We start from the raw sequence: 18507 nt of genomic DNA, 5'->3' as shown, positions 1-18507 counted from the left end.
TAGGACAGTATTGGTCTTTACACAGATTTTAAGGTTCTGTCCTGCTATGAGGTTCCATGATTCAAATACGAGCAGTCTTAGAGGGGAAAAGAAGTTCCAGGCAAGCCTTGCACTTAGCCATCCACTCCTAGGGAACTATCCTACAGAAACACACATGGGGATCTGTACGATGCGTGTATGTTTGTAGTATTGTTTGTAGCATGAAGAAAAAAGCTGAAAACAAACTAAATGTTCAACAGAAAGGAACTGGTTAATAAATGATAGTACATCCATGGGAAATGTACAGGCATTAAAAAGGCAAGATATTTCCCATAAGAATCACCTGAGACACTTATTAAAAATATCAATATGTGCCAGGTATGGTGGCTCATGCTTGTAATCCCAGCACTTTGGGAGGCCAAGGTCAGAGGATCACTTAAAGCCAGGAGTTTGAAACCAGCCTGGGCAACATAGCAAAACCCTGTCTCTACAAAAAACTTAAAAACAGCCAGGTGTGGGGGCGCATGCCTGTAGTTTCAGCTACATGGGAGGCTGAGGTGGGAGGATCACTTGAGCCCAGGAGATTGAGGCTGCAGTGAGCTACGATTGTGCCACTGCACTCCAGCCTTGGGAACAGAACAAGACCCTGTTTCTCTCTCTCTCTCTCTCCATGCACACACACATTGTATACACACACACACACACACACACACAGACTTCCCCAGGTGCCTCCCTGAGAAATTCTCATTCAGCAGGTTTGAAGTGAGACCTGTCAATCTCGACGTTTAAAAAGCACCCCTGAGAGATTCTGATTTCCAGACAAGTTTCCAGACACTAAAACAATTGGTAAGTATATATAACTGCATGGAAAAAATATGCAAGATAGTGTTTGCACTTATATTCTATGATGCATTTTTGTTTATAAAACAGGATTGCATATGTATGTTTGTGTGTAGAAATACACATATTAATGTATAGAAAAGATTTAGAAGGATATAAGCCCAGCTGCTATAGGTGATTGCCTCTTGGAAACGGGGAAAAAGAAATGGGCTTTGCATTTTTACTTAGATACTTCAATGTTTGTTTGTTTATGCATCACTTACAGGAGGGGGACAAGAAACCCCTCATGATTTCATCGGTTCCCAAGTGTTTGGGGAGGGTGAGCAATGGAGGAAGCCGGGGTGAGGCAGTCAGCTGCGCTCACAGCCATGGCGTCACAGCCCAGGGACTGCCCATTGTGAAGCCCCTTGGGGTGCCCCCACCCTGCACCCTCATTCTTCCCACTAGCCCCAGATGGGCTCTACCGTCAACCTGCAGCTCCTCCTGAGCTGCGGCTCTTCCCCCTCTGCCCCCAACACAAGGGGAGCCCCGACTTGGGAGGAGGGCTTTCCAGATCGCAGCTTCGCCTGAGGCAGAGCCAGAGCTATGAGGTCACCCAGCACAGCTGCTAACTATTTCAAGGAAACAGGTGGTGGCTCTGGCCTTTTCGTGGGCTTGGAGTTTTCTGGGAGAGGCCTCTTCAAGGGCGTCCTTGAAGCCCAGCCATGGATGTCCCTGTGGTTGGGAAAGGGGAGCTCAGGGTAACGAAATATCCTCAAGAACCTGCAGATATTACCTCCCTCCAGAACTGTGGTCTCAGCCCTGGCTGCATATTCCTTTAACGGGAGGGCTTTAGAAATGCTGTGCCAGAGCTGCACCCCAGACCAACAAAATCAGACTCTCCAGGATGCGGCCAAGGCATCAGTATGTGGAAAGCTTTCAGGTGAGTCCAATGTGCAACCAAGGTTGAGACCACCGGTCCAACCCTTGCAACTAAAGGCCCTGGACCAGCAGCATTCCCTGGAAGCTCGTTAGAAGTGCAGAATCTCAGAATCTGCATTCCAAGATCCCCAGGAGATTTGTGTGCAAAGAGCTTGGAAGCGCTGCTGCTGTAGGTAGACATGGAGCTGGAGGATAAACACGTAGGCTCTGGGGAGTGCAAAAGGGGTGAAATGCTATCTAAGCCCTTGACTTCTGCCCCTTGATGTAATGAAGATAATAAAATCTTCGTCTTGGATTGTGGTGATGATTCAGCTTGACGACGTCTGTACCTGGTACTTAGCACTCAGTATATATATGAGCTTCTATTTTGTTAGGATCATTACTGTTTTTAATCCTGAAATGCAACCTGCTCAGTTGGCCAGCCTGCTATGAGCATGTGCTGGCTGTGTTTTTTGTCCAGCTCAGCCCTCATCCTGCCAGCATCAAATGTCTTTTCTCTCTGGGAACTCAGACACAGGGACCAGAAAGTTCATGGCTCAGTCCAGACTGTCTCCGATCCCAGAGTTGTTTTTCCTGTGAAAATCATGTGATTGCTCCATCGCTAGGGAAAGTCAAACAATAAAAGGGTGTAGGTTCTCGTAATTGCTGTGGAAGCTGCAAATGTGGAGTGTTTTTGTGCCAGCTGGAGAGGAGAAGGGTTTGGGAAGGAGGTTGCCAAATCCTGCCTCCCAGACTTGTTGGTTGTGGTTCAACTCTGGACTGAGAGTCTGAGGAGGTGGCCCCGTGATGATTGGAGAATCAATCACTGATCTGCGACAAACAGTGCATAGCATCAAGCAATGCTGTGCTTTCAAGGATAGCAGTCTCCCTCAACAATAGCACTTTCTTTAAAAGCCCTCTTCATTCATTTAAAAAAAAAACATTAATTAAGCATTCCCTAAGTGCCAGGCATTGCACTATTATCTCATTTCATCATCAAAGGTACACTTTGGGGCTGGTATTACCCTCATTTTACAGGCAAGAAAACAGGCTCAGAGATGTTTGGTTCTAGGGTTAAACAGCCATTGGATGATAGAATTGGAATCATACAGAGGTTGTCCTGAGTCCACAGCTCCCCTCTGGGTCAGTCTATGCTACTACTTCTCCCCAGTCCAGGAAAACATGGTGTCGGAGGATGGAGCCCCTTTTAGTGAAAGACTGGGCTATTTGTTATTCTTTGTGTTTTTCCCTCCTACTGTTCAGACTGGCACCATCTCCCCAAGTCACTCTGCCAATCCCTTCATTCTCTGAGAAGGAGGACATTAGTCCACTATGAACTACAATGTTGCATTCGCAAACTGCAAGAATTGAAAATAATGTCCCTTACTTTCTTTCACCTTTCCATTCGAGAAACATTTATTGAACATGTCAAGAATTACACAGATAAGTAAAAAGGAGACATGGATCTTGCTTGAGGGACAAGAGTGTGATAGAATGAGTCCTTGCCTCTGGAAGAGTGGACAATATGTGGTAGTTTTATGGGTCTAAGAGGAAGGATTTCAGGCAAAGGGAACAACACAAGCAAAGGTACAAAGACAGAAGTATATCTTTGTGCCTACCTTTTTTTCTTTTCTTTTTTTTTTTTTTTCTGAATCACTAAAATGCAGGTTTCCTGAAATAAAAGCCAATTGGAATTATTTTTTTTATTTTTATTTTATTTCATTTCATTGCATTCCATTTTATTTTTTTTGAGACAGAGTTTCGCTCTTTTTGCCCAGGCTGGAGGGCAATGGCACGATTTTGGCTCACTACAATCTCTGCCTCCCAGGTTCAAGCAATTCTCCTGCCTCAGCCTCCCAAGTAGCTGGGATTACAGGCATGCACTACCGTGGCCGGCTCATTTTGTATTTTTAGTAGAGATGGGGTTTTACCATGTTGGTCATGCTGGTCTCGAACTCCTGACCTCAGAGGATCCACCTGCCTCAGCCTCTCAAAGTGCTGGGATTACAGGTGTGAGCCACCACGCCAAGCCCACCAATTGGGATTTTTAAGAGCAAAGTTTGTTTTGAATTTTAAATGAATTCAAAATAATAAAATTCATAGCATCCAATAATTCCTAACAGTATGACCCAGGCACTGTCCTAAACACTTGATGTACATTAACTCATTCAATCCTCATAAAAACCTATAAGGTGGGTGCTAATATCCCCATTTCAGAAATGAAGAAACCGAGGCACAGAGAGGCTAAGTAACTTGCCAAAGACCTGTTAAATGATTTAATGATTAAGTGACTGAGTCAGGATCCAAATCCAGGCCTCCTGGCTCCCAAGTCTGTAATGTTTCCCATCTGCTATACTGCCTCTCCAATGCCAAGCAATCTAACATACTGCTGCAGCCTCTGGCAATCTCATTTTGGAAATACTTTTTCATAACTCATTTCTAGTGCACAGCAGGGCTGTGGCCCAGGAGACCTGTGGCTCTCCTACAAATATCTGTGTAATAAAATAATAATAGCAGTTAATATTTGTTGAGTACCTGCTAATATTTATCAAGTTCCAGGCACACTTAATGCTCACCAAAACCCTCCGACATAGGTGGATTGTTCTCCCCACTTAGTAACTATGGAACTAGGGCTCAGAAACTGACCCAGGATGGCCCAGCTAGGAGCTGGCAGAGCTGAGTGAGCCATCCCAGGTCATCTGAAACCAGAGCTTCCCTTCCCAGCAGCACTCCCATGGGGCCTTTCTGTCATGGGAGGAGTTTAACTTTCCTCTGTTCTGGTTTTCTTGTCTGTCAAATGGGAATAAAATAACTAATATCTGTGTGTAACAGTGTAGATTGCAGAGGATTCTCTCGTGCACAATCTCATTTGAATCTCCCAGCAACCCTATCAAGAACAACACCCCTTCCAACAAGCTCGAGAGATCTTTAGAGATCTTTAGGTTCTAACCACTGCATTCCCAGAGGGTGCTCTCTGGTTGTTGGCTAAACCTCTGCCTTCCATACACTGCCACTGGTGGGGACAATAGAACAAACAGGAAGAGCAGTCTCGGGCCAGCCACAGTGGCTCACACCTGTAATCCCTGGGAGGCTGAGACAAGAGGATCGCTGAAGGCCAGGACTTGGACACCACCCTGGGCAACATAGTGAGACCCTGTCTCTACAAATAAACTAAAAAGTAGCCAGCTGTGGTGACACACACTTATAATCCCAGCCACTCAAAGGGCTTGAGGCGGGAGGATTGCTTGAGCCCAGCATTCGAGATTGCAGTGAGCTATGACGGCACTACTGCACTCCAGCCCGGGAAACAGAATGAGACCCTGTCTCTTTAAAAAAAAAAAAAAAAAAAAAAAAAAAAGAGTAATTTCATTCATGCAAGGAATGTGTATCCCTTTCCACAAAGATTAAGACTGACCAACAAGAGAATTATCTCACCCCATTGATCAGAAGTGAGAGGGTACATGGACCAGAAGGGCTTATTGGCAACGTGGGGTGATGGCCTGGAAAGCCCTGGACGGAAATAGGTATGACTGTCCCTAGGGAACTGGTGGGGCGCCCACGGGGTAGAGGGTAACTGCCTTGGGTCCCAGCACAGGGTAAAGGATGTCTCCCCCAACCCAGCTGCCCTCAGGTCCAGAGGTGGCCTTGCATTTGAAATATAGCCAGTTAAAACCAGGGCATGGGCCCACACATGCAGCTCACACGGAAGGTTAGCAGGGAACAGAGAACTATCAATTGTTCAGAGCCCCGAACTCATCCTGTGTGTGATGTGAGTGAGAATCACCCCAAATCTGCACCCCAGCATGATTCTGGCAGCTCAATCTTGTGCGATCTAACGAAAGAAATAATTCACAGGCCAGTGAGGCAATCCATACTCCAGGCGGTCCTCCTGGATGAAGAATCCAGCCACAAGATACCAAAAAGTTCCCATAGATAGGAATCCAAGAGTTCCTCGGGGTCTCTGGTCAACTCCACATGGGTGATAATGGGTGAAGAGTGCTCTGAGGTGAAGAAATGGGAACAGAAGTGAGGACGTTGCATTTGGGTCTTGATCCAGGCTCAGGGTCACCCACCCAGCTAGCACTGTCAGCCCCAGCTGGTGTCGCAAAGTGTAGAACCCATGAGGCCTGGATCCTGGCCCAGGGCTCCATTTGTCTGGTTTAAGGGCAGGATTGCCAGTAATACACCTACTTTTCATTCCTGAGGCTGGAAAATTCAGATACTAAATTAGTTTTCCCGTCTCTCTTGCAACTAGGCATGGCCATGTGATTCAGTCCTAGCCACTGAGATATAAGTGAGAATTTACCAGGTTGGGAGGAGGTGTTTTAGAAAGACTTTCCTCCCTGATATTAAAAAAAAAAAAGCCTCTTTTCCAGCCCAGATCACTTTCTTCCTTCCTTAAATAAGCTTTCTAAAGATGAGATACCTGGAGCTGTGGCAGCCATTTTGCAATCACAAGGCAACAAACCTAAGATAAAGAGACAAAAAGCCTAGGATAGAGACTAGAAAGAGCCAGGGTCCTTTTGCCATTATTATTATTTGTTTTATTTTATTTTATTTTTATTTATTTGAGACGGACTCTTGCTCTGTCACCCAGACTGGAGTGCAGTGGCACGATGTCTGCTCACTGCAACCTCCATCTTCCAGGTTCAAGTGATTCTCCCAAGTAGCTGGGATTACAGGTGCTTGTCACCATGCCCGGCTAATTTTTGTATTTTTAGTAGAGACAGGTTTCACCATGTTGGCCAGGCTGGTCTCAAACTCCTGACCTCAAGTGATCCACCTGCCTCGGCCTCCCAAAGTTTTGGGATTACAGGCATGAGCCACCATGCCTGGCCCCTTTTGCCATTATTAAACAACATACTCCGGGACTTCTAATGTCCAGACTGTTCAGGTCAGATAATGAAATGTCTTTACTCTGTGAGTTACTACAGCTGGTAATTCTGATACTTGCAGCTGGAAAGCATTCCTACAAAATATAGGCTAAAATCGTCAAAGTCCAGCTCAAGGGTGGGCTAAGTGCTGGGTCCTATGTGAGATGCTCAACAACATCTCAAAGATTGGAAGAATCTCTTTTCTAAAAAAGTTTCCAGTCTAGACATGAGATAAATGTGCAAACAGATGTGACTTCTGTGTCATGCTAGTAACACCTGAGAGGGTACAAAGGTTCAATCAATTTCCTAAAAGAATTCAATGTTATTTAGCTAAGTATGATCACAGATGTAAATTCATGGATGGTGGAAGACATTATTTACTTTTTTATGAAGTTGTCTTTTAATTCAGAGAGATTCGGTGGCAGGTAGGACTCCCAGGGTTTCTTTTCTCTTAGATCTCCCTTTTTCTCTGACCCTCCCTTCCATGTGCTCGTCAGTTTCTGCCCTCATCTCCAGGTGCTGCCTCTGTCCTGGTGGTTGCTATTTGTGGGATCATGGTCATAAGCCTCTACATTTCTAATTCTGTCCTGAAAGGGCAGGAGAGAAGAACTCCTTGTGGTTGGTAGATCCTTGAAGTCCTTTTAAAGATTAAGCTTAGTTTTAAAAAAATTATTCACAGTGGAGAAGCTAATAATAGTTAAACAAAACTTTTTCTTGGTACATGTTGACTTCTCTGAAAGCATAATGTTAATGGGTTGTTGTGCTTTAAATCCCGCTTCCCATCAGGGTGATTAATGAAATACTCAAAATAGGTGACAGGGACAGCACACACTATTCCCCAGACAAAAATGTCAAGATCACCAAGACAATTGCTAAAAAGGGGGTCTGGTGTGACAAAATGCAGGATGGCATAAGAGAAGGGGCACCTTTGTGAGATTGGGGGAGTCAGGGAAGCCTTCATAAAGGAGTAGCATTTATTGGGACCTCAAGGACAATTAGGAATGTATTAGGACACTTGGGTGCAAGTGACAGAAACTCAACTCAAACTAGTTTAAGAAAAAGAGACTTAATTGTAAGGATACTGGAATCGCTTTCACAAAATAAAAGGAAAAGCTGAATGACCTAAAGGAAGGAAGGGCAAGGAAATAGCGGGTCTTCAGCACAAGTGGATTAGAGCAGTGGTCCCCAACCTTTTTGGCACCAGGGACTGGTTTCTTGGAAGACAATTTTTTCCATGGTAGCAGGGGTGGGGGAAAGGGGGGTGGTTTCAGGATGAAACTGTTCCATCTCAGATCATCAGGCATTAGACTCTCATAAGGAACACACAACCTAGATCCCTCGCACGCACAGTTCACAATAGGGGTAGCCCTCCTATGAGAATCTAAACCACTGATCTGACAGGAGGTGGAGCTCAGGCAATAATTCTCACTCACCTGCTGCTGCTCACCTCCTGCTGAGTGGCCCATTTCCTAACAGGCCACGGACCAGTACTAGTCTGCAGCCTGGGGGATGGAGACCCCTGGAGTAGAGAATGTCTACTTTACTTGCCTCGGTTTCTCTCTGCATCTTAAAACAGAGAAAGAGTAACTCCAATGTGCTGTTCTTGGTATGAAATTCTCAGGAAATCTGATCGGTTCACCTTGGTTAGGTTGCCCACATGTAGGACAACCAGCTGTGGTCAGGAATATGAAGTCATATGAGAACTTGTCAGTTCCTGCTAAAATCATGTGCTTGGAGACAGTGGAGGAGGATCCCCCAGAAGAAAGGGGCAGGTGTTTCCACAGGAATGCTGTTATACTGTAGTTATTGTTGGTGGTATGCATATGGTATTAGGCAGATAAATACAAATAAGCAGAGAAGAGAAATGGAAGATGATAAGGATGACTAGTTGATGAATAGCACACTGGGTAAAGGGAAGAGTATGTTCAAAGGCACAGAAACGTGATGGTATATGGTACGTTCTGGGAACCACAAATAGATCACCATTGGTGGAATGAGAAGTTAAAGAGGAGGATGACAGGAGTTAAGGATGGAGAAGTAGGCTAAGGCTAACATAGGAGGATCTTGTATCTCATCATAAGGAACTAAGATTTTTCCCATAAGTAATAAAGAGCCATTGAGGGAATTTTAATAGGAGAGAGAAATGATGATATTTATGTATTAGATCATTCCAATCGCTATGAGAGGGAGGGATCAGAGCAATGTTTACAAGTGTGGTACCCAGGACAAACTGATTTTATTTGGTGCAAGAGCTGGTTCTAAGTGGTATGCATAACGGAAATTGAATTTCATTGGCTCATATAGTGAGAGAGTTATTATCTTTAAAATTCTCTTGTAGTCTGTTTGATTAACTTGAGGAGAAATGATCCATTTGGTGCCTGTATGTGTTTCATGTCTCTCCAAGACTTGGTAACCTCCCTTTTCATCAAAGAAAGAGCAGGGCCTCAAACTCAGAACCTTCAGCAACCAACAATATCCAGCCAAGATTAAATAATGTAGTTTTGTTTTTATTGTGTGATTTTTATGCTTAATGATCTCTTTATGGCAAATGACACTGGTTTTTCATTGATGATAATGATATCAAAAATCCTTTCTAGGAAAACTGAGCAAAATGAAAGCCAATTCAGAGAAGCAATTAAGTACATAATCATGCAGATGATACATGGAAATGGTAAGAATGGTGACAACGGGACATAAATGACTGAAATTTGGGATACATTGGATTAGAAGAAAATAAGCCCCCAAGAAACCGGTAAGAAGGATACTGCAACAGCACATGAGAGATTTTAAACTCCTTGATATCAGAAAGACTTATCTTCTATTAATTTTGTTTTCCTCTCAGGAATAAGTCTGGAGGGCAGCAAGAGTGACTGTCCAGCTAAGAATCTCATCAGCAATGCAAAACATTGTCACAGACGTTGAAATAGACCCTGAGGTTAATGCATTCTTTCCAACATTAGGTCCTAAAACTTCTCCTGAAAAGCTACCTTAAATCTAACTTTTGAAAGTGCACAATAAAGGTAAATTAAATAAAAACAACTTGAAATTTGTATTTATCCTTCAAATTCCTCAAATATCACTTCCTCTGAGAAGCCTTCCCTGATTTTTCTGTGTCTCCTTGGCAGCTCCTTGCCCTGCGCTTTCAGCAAACCTTCCTACACATCTAAGCAGAGCTGCTGTGGTAGAAAGGTTTCTTTGTGTGCCTCCTCATCAGGCTCTGAGTTGTCCAGTGACTCTGTCTTTCATCCTTTTTATCCACACCCCTTGAGACTGTTCTGGCACAAAATAGGTATGAGTCCAATAAATACTTGTGCAACAAATGAATCTTGCAGTGAGGACACCACATTTAGAAGAACACTTGGAAAGCCATTACATTCCAGCTGGGCCGGGTGGCTCATGCCTGTAATCCCAACACTTTGGGAGGCCCAGGCGGGTGGATCATGAGGTCAGGAGATCGAGACCATCCTGGCTAACGCAGTCAAACCCCTTCTGTACTAAAAATACAAAAAATTAGCCTGGTGTAGTGGTGGGCGCCTGTAGTCCCAGCTACTCGGGAGGCTGACGCAGGAGAATGGCATGAACCTGGGAGGTGGAGGTTGCAGTGAGCTGAGATTGCACCATTGCACTCCAGCCTGGGCAACAGAGCGAGACTCCGTCTCAAAGAAAAAACAAAACAAAAAAACAAAAGAAATTACATTCCATGTTATTGATTTCAAGTTCAGTGAAAGTTCATAGATGGAAAAGATCAATATGAATAGAGGATGTATTGGACGAGTTAGGATGTTACGGAGCTTGAGTTGCAAACAGGAAATCTAAATAAAGATTCTTCAGTACCACTTCAGCATCTTACTAGCAAGATTTCCTACTTGGAAGTGTGTGTGTGTGTGTGTGTGTGTGTGTGTGTCTGAGTGTTGGAGTGTGTGTCTGTGTGTGTCTGAGAGTGGGGTGTTGGAGGGAAGGAGGGAAATGGCCAGGTCTTTGTAATGAATTTCTCTTGTACCTTTTTCCTCTCACTTTTCTCAAGACCAACGCTTTAGAATTTGGCTGTCATTGTCTACAATCCTTCCTGTTCCTAGCACGTTCCAAAAAATGCCTGGCCCATAAATATGTGTGGGGTGGAAGAAGTACCTTGCCATAAAGACAAAACTAAACCCTCTCTTATGGACTGAAGTTTATTAAGAGTTTATAGAGAGGAGAAAGGTGGGAGCTGTGAGATCTTATGAAGGGTTTCTAGTGCACACAGGGTTGATTTGGGTTGTGAGACATAAAGACATAGATTTTCCCACACCCATGACCACCAGTATTCTTCCAAACTGCCGACTAAAATGGCGCTAGTCCTCCAATCCAGCAAAAGCTGCACTGCCGTATTGGTAGCCTCTAACCACATGTGGATATTTAAATTTCAACACAATGTAAAATTCAGTTCTTCAAATTGCACTAATCACATTTCAAGTGTCCAATAGCCACACATGCCTAGTGGCTTCCATATTAAATAGCTCAGATAAAGAACATTTCCATCATCTTAGAAGATTCAACTGAATAACGCAGATCTAAAGAGTAAATCCTCTCTGGGATGCTGAAGGTGGGAGCCACATTTAACTGCTTTTCACAGGCTTAGAAAAGTTCTTTTCACTTTTAGCTACTATACCTTAGGATTTAACCAACACGTCCATTACTGATGGTTTCCACACTTTCAGAATGCATGTATTCTCAGAGAGCATGCAGTGAATTTTCTTTAACAATTCAGAGGTTTTTAGCATATTCACAAAGTTGCATAACCATAACCACTAATTACAGAACATTTTCATCACCCCAAAAAGAAAGTTCATAGCCATTAAGCAGTCACTCCTCATTTCCCCCGGCAACCACTAATCTGCTCTCTGTCTATGGATTTGCCTATTCTGAATATTTCATGTAAATAGAATCATACAGTGTGTGGCCTTTTGTTTCTGGCTTCTTTCACATAGCATGATGTTTTCCAGAGTTATCCATATTTTGCCTTTTATCAGTACCTCATTTATTTCATGCCTGAATAATATTCCATTATATGGATATACAGTAAGTTCTCACTTATTGTCATTGATAGGTTCTCGAAACGGCAACCTTTAAGCAAAACAATGTATAAAAAACCCCAATTTTCCCATAAGAGAATTCACATAAACAAGAATTAAGTTCCTACAGCACATTTCTGGTCACAAAAACATCACCAAACTGCTAAATAAAGAGCAAAAACCCTTCTAATATTAAAGGTGGAAATAAATGTGAGCTATATGTACACTTTTAAAAGATTAATAAAAACAAGTAAGATAATTATTTGCCCCATTACTCCAGTTCAAGGTCTCAGGTGATGGGAACCCATCTGGCAGCTCAGCACACCAACAGGGAACCAGTCCCAAACAGGACATCATTCCATCGCAAGCCTCTCTCTCTCTCTTTCTCTCTCTCTCACACACACACACACACACACACACACACACACTCATTCTGGGACAATTTAGACATGCCAATGAACCCAACGTACACATCTTTGGAATGCAAAAGGAAACTGGAGTACCTGGAGAAAACCCATGCAGATGTGGGGAGAACATGCAAACTTTCAGCTGGGAGTTGATCTTTTTTTTCTCATCAACATCCTAATGAAACAACGTTATTGGAGGACCTTCTGTACTATTTAATACATTTTGTTTATCTATCATTAATTGACGGGCGTTTGGGTGGTTTCTACCTTCAGCTATTATGAATAATGATGCTATGAACATTTGTGCACAAGTTTTGGGTGGGCAGATGCTTTCAGTTCTCTTGGGTGTATATCAAGGAATGGAATTACTGGGTCATATGGTAACTCTTATGTTTAACTTTTGGAGAAATTGCAAAACTGCCTTGTAAATTAACTGCACCACTTCACCTTGTGTTCATTTAAGGAAGAGCTTATTCTTCTCTTGACCTGACAGTGCTTGACATACAGAAACTATCTATTTACTGTTGGATTGGATGGATGATTGCTTTGCTCCACACCAAATGTCCTTCCAGTCTGGAACTGAAGAATGCCCTGTTGAAGACCAGGATAGGGTGTGGCCCTAGTCTCCTTAATACCACCCTATTAGCCTGTCAGGGGTTTTCATCAGTCACTTCATGTTTATTAAGTACCTACTTAATTGGGGATACATTGATTGAGGACACATCGCTAAGTAATGCACAGTCTGCTAGTTAGAAAGATGGCCATTTGAGCAGATCACTAGAATGCTGTTGCTTATTGATGTTACGGGAATATAAGACAGGCAAGGGGTTCACAGCTCAGCCTGGGAGAATGAGTGAAGGCTTCACAGAGGAAAGAATATCTGAGTTTTGAGCATTAAGCAGTAGTCACCAGGGAAGAAATGTGATATGGGGGCGAACTAAATAAAGCATTTTGCTACAGACAGAGAACAGACCAAGACATAAGCAGTTCCTGGCCCCAGTAAGATTCCAAGGTAATGGAAGTAGAATTCAGGTTCTTCTTTCACTTGTCACTCTTCCTTCATTTGCCATCCTTCTTTCACTTGTCATCTCCGGGCTGAGTTTATGGTGATGTGATGAGGGTTGAGCAGTTTGACAAACCATCTTGGGTCAGCTTGCTTCTCTGGCTGAAACAGTCCTTCTTCGTTGGAGTGATAGTTTGACCAATCCAAATGGAACTTCTGTTTTGGCAGAAGCCACAGCTATGGAAAGCGAGCAACCTGAATTATGGGCTGATGTCTCCATGTGCTTCTGATGCTTGGAGAGGGATGCCCATGAAAGAACTCTCCTCACACAGTCCACACCATGCTGTTCTCTGTCTAGTGTTCCTCCCAGGTGAGGTTCAACCCATGCGTATCCACCTATTCAATATAAAGTGAATCAACTGAGGCCCGGCACGGTGGCTTACGCCTGTAATCCGAGCACTTTGGGAGGCTGAGGCGGGCGGATCACTTGACGCCAGGAGTTTGAGACAGCCTGGCCAACATGGTGAAACCCCGTCTCTACTAAAAATACAAAAATTAGCTGGGCGTGGTGGCACGTGCCTGTAATCCCAGCTACTCAGGAGGCTGAGGCATGAGTATAGCTTGAACCCGGGAGGCAGAGGTTGCAGAGAGCCAAGATCGTGCCACTGCACTCCAGCCTGGGCGACAGAGCGAGACTCCGGCTAAAAAAAAAAAAAAAAAATTGAAGTGAATCAACTGTTTGTCCATTTGATATAAACTGGAGAAAACAGAGGTAATTTCCTCTTGGGGTCTTGGGCTCCTCAAAGTAAATGACTGTAAGCTCACCCTAGGGTAAGGGTCAAGACTGTTCAGAGTGGGTGAAACTGTTAAATCCTTGAGTCTTTACTTCTCTCCTAAGCCAAATTTCTCACTGAAGGCGTTCTGTCAACATAGGATAATAAACAAGGGGGAAATGTCTGTAGAAAAATGGCTACATACTTGCTTTCAAGGTAGTGCCACCAAGCCAAAGGTCCGTTGTGTTACTTATTTCTACTCATTTCCTATCTGGGTGTTTAGAGGGGGTGTTTTATGAGTAACAGAACAAAGGTCTGGTGGCACCCAGATTTATGGTTTGTTTTTATTCCTTAGAAAGATTCAGGGCAGATGGGAGAAGAGACGGAGGACAGAACAATTTCAATTCCCTGTTCGCCCTCGGTTCTAACCAGTGCCTCTCCTCCACAGTGTGGAGTGACTGCTGGTGTGTCTTTCAATGAAAATCTCTCCAGACTAAAAACTGGTGTCACTTGTCCACATGTTCACGGGGCATATGGATGTTCTTATGACAGCCTCTTTCTGTATTTCTGAATTAATAAATGTAAAGCGTTTGGAATAGTGCCTAGTAAATAATATGCACCATAAAAACGGTAGGGTCATTATCACTATCCAGCCTCATCTCTCCAGCTAGGTATGAACTTCCCCATAATCGAAGATCTCACCATTTTTATCTTTTTTCCCCCTAAACACCTAGCACGGTGTTTTTAATAATTTGTTGGCGTGATTAAGACCTTAAACAAGTTGCTCTCCCTTTGAGAGCTCAGGTAGGACCACTGAGAGGTTGTGTGTAGAGTCCGATATGAGTCCACAGAACTATTTGGCGCCCGCTGTTTACAAGCCACTGTCCTGAGCCTACGCCCTTTGTAGAGTCAAAAGTATCAATAAATGAACGTACAGGAGTGAGGCTAGTTGAGCCACGATTCCCGCTCCTAGGAGGTCTCAACTACCAGCCCGCAGGCGGAGCCGGTGGGACTCCCATGCGCTCCCCATTCCACGCCATTTCCATGTCGCTCGAATCGATGCTTTCCGTGTTGCCTCGTGCCTGGACGGCCGGCCCCACTAGGCGCAGAGGGGAAGGATCCCGACTTCGGCGTCTGGTTGGGGCCCCGGGAGCCGCGGGAAAGCAAGGCTGCGGCGCGGGAAGCTTGGCCAGCAGATCCCGGCGGCGCCCGGCCAGTCCCCCCCGCCCCGGCTCCCCGGCTGCCCAATCATGGCACGGCTCGGGAGCGCGCCGCGGCCAATCAGGAACGGCGGGAGCGGCGCCGGGAGCCGGAGGGCGCAGAGCGAGCCCGAGAGTCTGGAGCAGGCGTAGGCGCTGCGGCCGGGAGGGAGCGTGGCGGGAGCAGCGCGGCCGGGTGGGTATCTTGCGGCCAGAGAAGCCGGCTTTGCCGCGGCGACCTTCCGGCGGACGCCGGGGACCCTGCGGACCGCGGCGCAGGTAACTGCACCCACGCCCCGCAGCAGAAGGGCGAGAGCGCCCCCCAAGAGGGGCCCCGCAGGTGGAGCGGGCGGGGGGCGGGCCGGCCGCGAGGTCCTAGCGCTGCGGTGCCCCCTGGCGCCCCCGAGCCTGCCCGGTCGAGCCACGCGGAGGCGCGGCGTTTCCACCAGCCGCGGGCGTCCCGGGGTGGGAGAGGACGAGGGGACTCTGCTTAAGGCAGGTGGGGGTGGAGGAGGACTGCTGCGACCCCTGGCCCCATACACAGACACTTCTGGCCGACGGGTGTCTTCGAGATTGGGACGCCCAGGATGTCTTCATCGGCACGAGTGGGGAGGCGACAACAGGTGTCCCTGGGGACGGTGCTTCCCCTACACTCCCCTCGCCTGAAACCCCGGCCTTGGCGCCGCGCCCCACCTTCGGAGTGTCGGGAGGCAGGACCCCAGCCTGGCCTCAGGCGCTCTGCCCGCTGGACAGCGCCCAGAGGCGGCCTGGACGTGGGGCTCGGATGGAGTTTCCTCTGCGCGTTGCCAAGCAATTTGTCGGACACCCGCCTCTCGCTGGGATGAAGAGTTGAAGATGAGAGTGCGTGTGTGCGCGCGCGTGTGCGTGTGTGTGCATTCGTGCGTGTGTGTGTGTGCGCGTCCGTGTGTTCTGGTACAACCCCTACTGGAAGGAGCTGCCTGAGGGCTGTGAGTGAATCATTAACTGTGCTTTTGTGCAGCTCCTGGCCTTTGCCTGCCTCCCCGCCTCTCCCGACGCTCCCGGTTTCCCCCTTGGGCAGGTCCTTCTTACTCTCTGTGCCCCCCTCTCCTGATCTGTAAGGTGGCGATAATGATTGCACCGGTCTGATAGCGTTGTTTTGAGGATTATATGAGCCAGTGCGTGAAAAACACCGAGCACAGCGCTAAGCACTCAACAAATACCGGCTCTTATTATTTATTATACGGAGTGGATGGGCTTTTAAAGAGTAAATCAGACGTGTCCAAACTGGCCTAGCAACCGTTTGCAGCTCTGAACAGCTTTCTACATTTGAAAGGAAAAAAATGCTATTATTAATGAGACTGATGGTATCTTTAAAGGTAGCATATCCTTTTCGGGGGCGGTAAAAAACCGATCCACTGGAATGGTGAGAGAGATAAATGCATTCCAACTAGTAACTGAGAAAAGCTTTGTGACCTTTGAAAAAATTGGTATGAATATTGTGTGAAAATAATATCATGGTACTTTGTTAACAATGTTCACCTTTCATTAGCATGGCTGATTTGGGGGAAGTATTTGAAAGTTTTATACTTTTTACTCCTCCCTTAAACGAAAAGGTAAAATTAAAAAGAGAGGGAGGGAGAAAGAGAGAGAGAGAAAAAAAAACTCAACCACACAACAAAAATGCCAGTGGCTCATAGAAACCTAAAATTGCAGTTGCTACTTTTAGGTGTTTTTTTCCTATGCCTGACCTGGGTGGTCTGGTTTAATTCTTTGTCACTATGTCACTTTTATTTTCTTGGTTAATCTGAAAAGTCAAATAATTGGCCCCTTTATTTTTCTTTTTAAAACTTAAAATATCGACATGTAGCAGACCTGCTTCGAGTTCTGAACCCTCTGCTTAGTTGCCTCCTACTCTGTGACGAATCCAAAAAACCTTCTCAAAGCTTCTCTAGGGTGATGTCGGTGGGAATCTGTCTTACCACACCATACTACCCCCTACCCCCCAACCCATAGGCTAGGACCTGGGGAAAGGATGCAAACAAAATGCCCCAGTTCTTCTAGGGTCTCTTGTGCTTTTGCCAGGAGCCTTAGAATGAATACATTGACTTAGAGGAAATGCTTATCTTCTCAGGGGGTAAGAAGCCCACTTCCAGATGCAATCTTTCAAGTCTCAGATTAGCATGGCAGCCCTTTCAGTTGTTGATAAGAGGACTTTTACTCTCTCTAGTGGCGTGGGAGGATCTGAACGCTTGCTGCTGGGGGGAGTAAGAGAGATGTGTTGGGCGGGGCAAAGACTCCTGAGTTCAGAGCCAGACTCCCACCTCGTGAGATCTCAGACTGTGACTGACTCTGGGAAACTTCAACAAATTGCTTTGTTTTTCTGAGTCAGGCTTCTGTTTTATAAAATGAGTTGTTGAATTTTTAATTTTATTATTATTTTTTCTTAGAGGTTGTTCTAAGGATAGTACTAATGAATGGAGGTGCCGTGGCACAGTTCCAGGGACGTGGTTACAGGTCTGTAGCATCCAGAGAAGATCTTAAAAGTTATACCTGGGAAAGACACAAAAAGCTTGACCGAGGGGTAAACTTGAACTGAGTGCAAAATGATGAGCAAGTCTCTTGTGCAGGCAGGGGTGAGGTGGGATTGGAAACAAGGTAGAGCAGAGAAGAGAAGACATTCCAGACTGAGAGAAGCGATCAAAAGTACTGTTACAGTCAGCTTAACGATAAATAACAAGTAACCCCCAAATCTCAGTAATTTACAGCAGCCAAGATTTAGTTCCCTCTCATGCTGCATGTCCAGTGTAAGTCAGGCATAGTTCTACCCCTCATTTGTCATCATTCCGGGACCCACTGAGGCTTAAGAAACAGTCTCTCTCTGGAACAATGTGGATCTTATTTATGACAAAGGAAAAAGGACATGATAGAACAAAATGATCGCATCTAAAGTCTGCTCAGAAGTAGCAGCCGTCACTTCAGCTCTCATGCCGTTGGTCAAGGTAACTTACATGGCAGAGTCTGCTGTCCGTGGTATGGGGAGGTCTAAACCAGCTGCAGACAGCGAGGTATGGCTGAGCGGGAGGAAAAGTGCAGAAGGAAGCAAGGTCAGGAGGTGGCCCAGTGGCAGATGATGAAGGACCCTGGGTCGGGTGCCAGGGGATTGGGACTTTATCCATTGGCAGGGAGCAGCCACTGAAGAGTTTTGAGCTGGGCTTTGACAGGGTGGGATTTTCCTGCTGAACACACATTTCTAGTGGCCAGGTGGAGAGAAGATTGAAATAGGTGAGCTAAAAAGCAAGAGGTGATGAGGGCCAGGGCAAATACGGTGGCCTCCAGTCTCTCTCTCACCATCTGTTACATGACTTCAAATTCCACTGCTAGAAACTGATTTAGTTGGCTCTTGAGCAGCTTGCCTTCTTCACAAGTTCTCTCTTAAAATGCACATGCTCTCTCATCTTGAAGTTGTTATTTTATATCACCTGAAGCAGTGGATCTCAAA

The 18507-nt window shown here is 45.5% G+C and overlaps 1 protein-coding gene and 1 long non-coding RNA gene across 9 annotated transcripts in view; both read left to right on the top strand.

Annotated features, from left to right (window-relative positions):
• Window positions 1-401: 401 nt before the first annotated feature.
• LOC103892395 (uncharacterized) lies at window positions 402-9642 on the top strand. The gene is made up of 3 exons (XR_008513443.2): window positions 402-825; window positions 9191-9345; window positions 9436-9642. It is a non-coding gene; the product is annotated as an uncharacterized LOC103892395 (long non-coding RNA).
• A 5530-nt stretch (window positions 9643-15172) lies between these two features.
• Window positions 15173-18507, top strand: part of STON2 (stonin 2) — a 168435-nt gene continuing 165100 nt past the window's right edge. For 7 of the 8 annotated variants that reach the window (XM_024231938.3, XM_054530334.2, XM_054530336.2 and 4 more), the window contains exon 1: window positions 15218-15305. The gene's annotated coding sequence lies outside the window, so the exon portion shown is untranslated. Of the gene's footprint in view, window positions 15306-18507 lie in introns of all 8 variants that reach the window. The other variant, XM_054530331.2, reaches the window with a different exon arrangement.

This window comes from Pongo abelii, chromosome 15 (assembly GCF_028885655.2).
Source record: "Pongo abelii isolate AG06213 chromosome 15, NHGRI_mPonAbe1-v2.0_pri, whole genome shotgun sequence".
Classification (NCBI taxonomy): Eukaryota; Metazoa; Chordata; class Mammalia; order Primates; family Hominidae; genus Pongo; species Pongo abelii.
This window is presented reverse-complemented; position numbering and strand designations above follow the sequence as displayed.